Source organism: Lactuca virosa, chromosome 9 (assembly GCF_052849685.1).
Source record: "Lactuca virosa cultivar CGN04683 chromosome 9, Lactuca_virosa_CGN04683_v6, whole genome shotgun sequence".
In the NCBI taxonomy this organism is placed as follows: domain Eukaryota; kingdom Viridiplantae; phylum Streptophyta; class Magnoliopsida; order Asterales; family Asteraceae; genus Lactuca; species Lactuca virosa.
This window is the reverse complement of record NC_136434.1, coordinates 108170546-108179504: the sequence shown is the minus strand read 5'-3', so window position 1 is coordinate 108179504 and position 8959 is coordinate 108170546. Positions and strand designations below refer to the sequence as shown.

Below are 8959 nucleotides of genomic sequence, written 5' to 3'. Positions count from 1 at the left end.
ATCGAGAAAAAATGTCAAAACCGGGAAATTTCGCATACGTGGACTTCGGCCACGTCACCCTTGCTCAAAACGTGCCACGTGTCCGAACTGCTGAGTCACCTGAGGCCACCTGGCAAGACATGTCGCCTGCCCTCGCATCCGAACTTCGGTCCACTAAAAATCCAACGCGTGTCCTTTATCGCGTGTCCGATCTTCGCACCAAGTGCCACGAACCCCTCCTCCTCGGACTAGACCTCGGTCCAATCAGCGATCAGCAGCGAGGCCCTCGCACGTGCGAGCCATGTGCTGCCCCTTCGGATCTGCTGCCGCGTGGCTTCTTTCCAACCGTCCGATCAGCAGCCTCCCCTATAAATAGAAGGCTTGCGAGCCTTCCCGGGTAATTCTGGAAAATTGCCCCTTTTCACCCATTTTTCAATATTTTCACCATTTTAACATCCCCCGAAGCCCCGGTATTGATTATAGCACCCAAAACACGTCCCGAAGTGCCCGAAGACCCAGAAAATTTATCTTTTCGGTTTTGAAGCCCGACCCTCGCAGAGCCCGGTTTCTCAATAAAACTCCCGGTTTTATTAGAAACGATCGTTTTAGGAAACGAATTGCTGCCCGATTTTCGTTAAATCAGGTGAGTGTGTAGTTACTTTCACCTTACACATAAATATGATGTATTTACCTTAAAATACGTGCTATGTGTAATTATATTAATTGTTTATTTGAGGTGTCTGTTGAATAAATGTTTTATACAAGTTTTAAACTATATATGTATTTTTATCTACGAAAATGTTGGGTAAAACATGGGTAGATGAAATAGTGGGTGTGTGATGAAAGATAAGTTTGATAAATGAGAGGATGTTGAAGGAATGATTTATACAGGTTTTTAAATAATTTAAACTGTATATGTGTATTTTTATCTACAAAAGTTGGGTAAAATATGGGTAGATGAAATAGTGGGTGTGTGATGAAAGGTGAGTTGGATAAATGAGATGATCAGTGATATAGATCATGAGTTGAGGGTGAGTGGTGAAATATGAGAGAATCACTTACCCAAACATGGCCCCCGTCATTCAGCAGAGTATGGATGACAACCATGGACTATTCTAGATGATCTGTGGAACATTAGCAGGCTCGCAACCTGTAAGTGTGTGAACTATATGTTCATCAGCTGTACTCTAAAAACACATTGACATGTATTGCAGGGGGGGATTCCCATGAATAATATTGTCGATAAATAAGAGCTATGGACTTAGCACATGTTGAATAAACCTTGGCAGCTATGGACTTAGTGTCTGTTGTATAAACCCTGGCGACGATGTGACTTCGTGCATATTCCTTAGGATGAATCCTTAGCAATGAGTGATAGTTGAATCTTAGGGTAAACCCTTAAGAAATAAATAAGATAATGGGGTTGGGGTAATTTGGTTGATTGATTGATGTTTAAGTACAATAAATTTATTTATTGTGGGTTGAAAACTCTATATGCTCACCAGGCTTCCAAGCCTGACCCATTCATCTTTTTATATTACAGGTAGTGGACTCCGAGCATAGTCGGATGATGATGATGAGTGATTTTTGGATTATAGGCCAGTAGTTGTAAATCACTGTTGTAACGCTTATAATGTGTTGTTTATGCTTTTGATCTGTATTGGAACATGACTTCCCGAGGTTTTGATATGAAATGAAAACATATATTTTATAAAGAAAGGTTTTGATAAATTTTTATCAAGTTTTGTTTTGGGAACAAATTCCTCAACATATTTTAAAAGGATTACTCTGATTTTATTTTAAAAAGCATAAAATAAATCGGTCTTTTCTGGCCGGGAAATTAGGGGATGTCACACTGTCACACCCCCAAACCGGAACGGAGGAAACGTTCGAGGGCGGAGGACGTCATGTGTAGTATCACAACAATTCATAATAGTAATCAAAGTACAACAACAACTGTTGTATTTACAAAGTTATAAGTTTTACATTTGTGTTCAAAACATAGTATATATAATACCAAAAGTAGAAGTCTAAAAGACATGAGTTTATAGAGCTCCGTCTTCTCAAAAGTCTGGGTGTACATGTCTACTGGTTCCCTGAGAATACAAGTAGTTTTGAAAAGGTGTCAACAATTCAGTTGGTGAGTTCATAAGTATGTTTGTAACTGAAATCTGTCTTTCTTGTTCCTTTGTTAATGTAAACATGTTTTTCCCAGAAAATCCTATATTTTATGCTTTGTTATGTTGTAAGCAAAACGTGTGAAAGTTATTGTACTCTGAAGTAGTAAAATGTAGTTTAGTTCACCTAAAAACCATGAAAAGTATGTTTTATCTGTATTGAAATAGTATTATGTTCTTGTACTAGTATGCAACTCGTGTGTTTGTAAGTGGCTAATATAACCAACTATACTTCTAAAATATTGTATTATAGTTTTATAGTTAAATAAAACTATGTGAAGTTTTACTTATTCATACACTAATTATTTTGTTCAATACCAAATTGTGAGTTTTTATAACCATGCTTGATGACCTAATATCGCCTGAACACGACGTTCTTCAGGCGTCGCAACTGGTAGGACATTTGTCACCACAGGTCTGCCGACCTAGCTGTTGCAAGCAGCTCTGGTGCGGGATTGTCAGTCTCATATAGATCTATATACAAGTGTCGCGCTCGCCCTTAGGGAGACTCTGGTTATAATTTCAGGACTTGGTTAGTACATACAAAAGTACGTGAAGGTTGTCTCACAAATACCATATTGATAATTACGCATAGAATAATGAAAAGTTACTTTGTAATAAATACACTGTAAGTAAGTTTCATAACTATATAAAATATAGTTTGTATGTTTGTTTTCAGTAATGTATTCTATTTGATTTTTGAAAAATGTTCTCTGCTTGTTTCCCGTTATGTACTCTGTTTGTTTTCTGTTATGTGCTCTTTTTGTTTTCTGTTATATACCTTGAAGCTTGAAACAAATGAATGAGTTCTATAAACTATACCTATTATAGTTTACTTTACTGTAATGAAAACATTTGTTAAATTTTGTAAGAATCTATAATATTGTTATTCTATGAACTCCACTGTTTGTACTCAAATAGTACAAAACAGTTTGAAAACCATTTTATATTTATATAAATGTAATATTTATATAATTGTGATTAATTAGTCCTTCGATTAAATAACTTTACCCCAAGCCCACAACCAAACAAGGAACAGGAAATGAGGTAAAATTACATATTCTAAATCTTCTGAATCCAAATTATATAATTTACACAGATATAAATATGTAATTTTGATAAATATAACAATTTAAAAACATTTTAGATACTAACACAATTTTTATCGTGTTTCACTTGTATTCCCCCCCCCCCCCTAAAATAGTTAAAAATCATAAAAATGTAGGGGTATGAACTCACCTTTTGTGGGTGATTCGATTGATGACTCGATATAGGATATTTATCCACAAGTGCAATCATGTAGCAAAACAAGTCCTATATAGTAATTTGTGTAATATATATGCAACAATTTAATGAATATAATCATAGGAATGATTGGATATTGGACTAATTTGTAAGTATAACTTATAAATAAGAGTGCTAGAAGCAAAGATGTATGGCTGCAATGAGTTCACGACCAGCTGGGGGTTCACGGCCCCAGAACAGCTTGGTGTTCTTGAGTTTTTGGCCTCCTTCAAGTGTGTGATCTTGGTGTTCTTGGCGAAACCAAGATGATTTTAAGGGTTTTCGGTCCAGAAGATTTGAAGTTTTTGCAAGATGATTACAAGATCAAGGTGTGATTCTTACAAGATTGTATGTTGAATTCAAGAGTATTTTGCATGATCTTCAACAAAAGAATATGTTTCTTATGTTCCTGAGGAGAGAGGAATGTTTTTGGATGATGATAGTTGAGAGAAAATTTGGAGTTTTCGGCTGGAAGAAGAAGAAGTGAAGGAAAAATCGGCCAAACTCTTATATATAGGGAAGGTTCACGGTCCGAAGGGAGTTCACGGTCGTGAACCGAGGGTTTGCGGTCCGAAGCTTGTTCACGGATGCGAAGGGTTTGCGGTCATGCGAGGGTTCTCGGTCCGAAATGATTTCCTCCTTAAACACAATACACTTTTGAATACAAGTTTCAAACACTTATAACTCATTACTCTAACTATATTAGGATAATTAAAGAAATAGGTTTGACCTTTATTTGATATGTTTGACTTTTTACAAGGTTTGAAATTACGGGTTGTCACAATACATAACCTCAAAAGATAAGGCCCAAAAATGAGGATGTGGGAACTCATTCTTTTTCACCTTGATGTACTCGATGAAATCATCTCAGATGATGGTTCCATAATCGATTTCTCTTCCTATTGCAATTTTCCAAATAGATTTGAGCCATTGTAGGCTTAAGAGTCGGTACCAACAGTCTTTCCAGATATGCATCGAACAATAAGCCACACAAGAAAGTGACAAAATGCTCGAAGCTTAGAATTCTTGAAATATGTTGTGTTGTTTAGCGTGTCCTTGTGACCAAGATTTTAAATGACCTTGAACACTTGACATCGGGAATGATGCTCAAATACAATGCTTCTAAAATTGGAGGAAGCCCAATGGCTTCAAGAAAGGTCTTCTTGTTTAGGAACACGACTTGTTCGTTGATGATTTCTTAAAGCCTAATGTCCTCTTCTTTGTGTGGCAATCTTGTATGATTTGTTTAGGTATTTAAAAGGAATGGTACTGGTTCTCATAGTAAATGTCAAAATTGCGGGAAGTTAGCATAAGAGAGGGTTTCTTAGGAGAAGTAGATGTGGTGGCTTCCGTATGAGCCTTTGATGAAGCACGAAATTCCACCATTGTGAACGGATGATGAATATTAATCAAATGAAAATAAAATTTCTTGTTTTATTCTTTTAAATATATTAGATTATGGTTATTTACTGTGCTAAGAGCACAAGTTGGTCTGAGGTTTTGATTTAAGAAATGAGTTTAGGGTTTGAGCTGAGTAATAATTATGATTTTGATATGTAATTTTATTAGAGAGATATATGTATTTTTGAGTTTTAATAATAAATAAATAAACTAATTAATTAATTAATTAAAAACCTAGAAACAAAGAAGAGTGAAACTAAATGGACTAAAATAATCAAAAAGACCAACCATGAGCCGTCAATGTGATGACGCTAAACATATACCAATTTAGACTGTATATAAAACATTACTGTTAAACAAAACTAATTGTACACCAATTACAACATTTGACTCTATTGGACTGAATCTGTAAATTACCAATACTATAAGGATAGTTTTTAATTTACTCCAAATATCACGCGTTAAAAATAAATAAAATAAAGCCAGTTGTTAAGCCTCCTTCCTCCACCAAGCAAACCACCAGCTCGTTTCCCAAACCCAATCACACACACTCCACAAATGTCTATATAAGCATCGCCATTGGTATATCAGTCACTTAAAGTCACTCATAAAACAATACCAAAAAACCATTACTTCACTTATAAATTGTAAATTATAAGTCATAACTTGCAAAAACTACCAACAAAACCGTAACTTCACTCATAAATTTCTCAAACAACCAACATATGGATGCCTTCATCCAGTCATCCAAAAATGCTCCCTGCGCATCCGTTTTTACCTCAAATTGCAGCACAGGTACCATCGAGGGTGTAGCTGCTGAAAGAGATGTGAAACTGGCTTCAATGAACCCAAAGAAGAGAGCCGGAAGGAAGAAGTTTAGGGAGACTCGACATCCGGTGTACAGGGGAGTGAGGATGAGGGACAACGGTAAGTGGGTTTGTGAGGTGAGAGAGCCGAAGAAGAAGTTTAGGGTTTGGTTAGGGACACATCCCACTGCTGTAATGGCAGCAAGAGCACATGATGTGGCGGCTTTTGCTTTCAGGGGGCGATTGGCTTGTTTGAATTTTGCTGATTCAGTCTGGCGACTTCCGATCCCCAAGTCCAACAATATACATGATATACAAAAGGCTGCATCAGAAGCTGCGGAGGCTTTCAGATACACGAAGGAAGTTGTCGAGATTGTTGAAACAATTGAGTTGCCGGAAATTCAGCTTTACGTGGATGAAGAAGATATTTTCGAGATGCCAGGATTGTTTGCCAGCATGGCGGAGGGACTGATGGTAGCGCCTCCGGAGAGGCAGGTCGGGTATGGCAGCTATGGGGATCATACCATGGAACTTTATGATGATGAGTCTTTATGGAACTACTAGATTGAGTGTACTGCGTATATACCCATCTGGAAATAAGATAGAGTGAATGTTTTTTTTACCTCATGGCAGAGTTTTTGTAGGAAAGCCAATGAGATGTAAATATATATATGGTATAAACTGTTTAAATCACTTTTCCAGTTATCTTGTTAGACATGTCGGAAAGAAGTCAGTTCCAGGTTTTGTAATAAACGTTTTCTTGAGTGTGCTTATATACCCACATATATATCTATTCCTTTGGAAATAAGATAGATTGATATTTTTTTTTTCCGTCATGGTTTGAGCGTTTTGATAGTAGGAAAGCCAGTGAGATGAAGATATACGGATTTAAATCACGTCTTCCGTAATTTGATTACACATCTCGGGAAGAAGTCAGTTCCAGTTTTGGTAATAAACGTTTTCTTGAAGAAACACACATAAATGGAAAAAAGGATGTATGCTTTGTCATCTATTATATATTTAAAGTTTTAAAATAAGAATAACCAAACATTGATGTTTTCTATCACGAGATATAATAAATGTGTTATGTATTAAAGAGTCACGGAACTTATGCATGACTGTATTATTTATTAAATTTTGGCATCGGTATTCAAAACATTAATAACCGAATACTCTCAAAACATTAATAGGTGAATACTCGCGCGTTGAGTAGAATACAATAATATATTTGAAATCTTTATAAATATATATTTTTTAAATAGATCAATAAGGTTGCTGTTAGCTCTTATATAGTAAACTAAGTGTAAAACCAATGTATTATATGAGTTCATTTAAAAAAATTAAATATAAAATTCTAAACTAAAAAAATAAATATAAAATTCTAAACATTTGAAAATTTTGAAATTATAAGAAAAATTAGAAAAATATTGAATTATTAAAATTAAAGTATTTTTTCTCTTTTAAATTTAAACAAATAATTTAGATAAATAAACAAATAGTAGTAATTGGTTTTAATTTAGAAATTTTGAAATTAGAAGGAAAGTCAATTAATGAAATTGAGATGCATTTATTATTATATTTATTACAATTAATAAATTTAATTAAATATTATGTGAAATTGAATAAAAACGAAACAACCACAAAATGTCATGTGGAAAAATTTTAATTGAAAATAACCACAAAATGACATGTGGCAAAATCAATGAGAGTGTGACATTTGACAAAAAGTTTTTTATTTATTAAGAAGGATTTTATAATAAGTTGGTATAAACATTGTTTGCTTTCAATTATATAATAATATAAACATCTTTTAAAATTATATAATGATAATCGTCTTAATGCCCTCTATATAACGGTTACTCATTAGTAAAATTAAATATAATATATGGTATAATAATATTTATAGTTGTTATGATTAATTAATTTTAAAAAGTTTATTTGTTTAAGATTTTTATTTCTATCATTATAATTATTTGAAACATCAAACATTGTTTTTGTTTTTAAATGTAACAATATAATTTTTATATATAATGTTACTTTTAACTATTGTTGTTGTAAGTTATTAAAATATCATATTTGAAAACTCTTAATTATTTTAATTTGGTTTCAGAAATTTAACTTTTTTAAAAATTATTTGATGAATTTTGTTAGTTTCTTTGATTGTAATTATTTAAAACAACAAACATTGTTTTTGTTATTAAACATAATATTATAATTTTTTATATAATATTACTTTTAACTAATCTTATTGTAAGTTATTTTTAAGCTACTTATTTGAAAATTCTTAATGATTTTCAAAAATATTTTCATGTTTTTTTTGTTAATTTAGGATTACAATTTAGGTTTAACACTATAATTTATAACTTTTAACTATTTCTAAAATAATGTTTCGATTTTTTTCAAGTTTAACTGAAATTTTGATTTAACTTAACCGTTTAACATTATATTGAAATAAATAATTAACTATTTTGTATAAAATCATAAATTATACAAAAGTTGACTTTAAAATAACAATCCTAAATCTAACTTTGTTTTATACTCGTACATCGTTGAATACGCCATTTCAAAACACAGATGGTTGGAGTGTCAAATTGCATCTTTAAATAAGTATTTTCAAAATTTCTTTAGGCAGATCAGTCCAAATACATTAAAAAAAACACATAAGCATAAGTTTACATCAATCCAAATACATCAAAAAGAAACATAATGCATAATATCAAAATAAAATATAGTTTTAGATTAATACAAAAATATTAAGATGAAACCAAATCACGGCTTTTGAGACATTGCAGTGTTAAATGCATCAATCTCATGATCGTTTAGTAATGAAATTCACTATTAACTTTATCATAAAAAAAACATTGTCACTTTCTTATAAAAAATGGTTCGACCAATCAGTTTTAATTAGTGTTTTTAAACAATGTTTATACGTAAAGATATATTATATAAGTTATAAAAATAGTAAATGGTGACGGTACGTTGTAAAGAGGAGGTGGTGGTAGTGATGGTGGTAGAGGCGGTGGTGGTGGTGGGCGGGGGTGCCAAGGATGGTTGCGGTGGATGGTGGTGGTGGTGGTGGAAGTGATAATCGATGGAGGCGGTGGTGTTGGAAATGATGGTGGGTAGATGCGATGTGCGGTGGTGGATAATAGCATAAGTTGTGTGATGGTTGAGGGTACTTCAACAATCACTCTAGAATGGGATTTTAAATATTTTGATCTTCTTAGATGTAATTTACTTTCTTTCCATCGATAGAAAGTTAAACTCATTTAATATACCAATTCCTTTTGAAATCAAGAACCAAAGATGGTA

General features: G+C 33.1%; 1 pseudogene; it reads left to right on the top strand.

Moving 5' to 3' along the window:
• The first annotated feature begins 5356 nt into the window (after positions 1 to 5356).
• Positions 5357 to 6478, top strand: LOC145136672 (dehydration-responsive element-binding protein 1E pseudogene; annotated as a pseudogene).
• The last annotated feature ends 2481 nt before the right edge of the window (positions 6479 to 8959 follow it).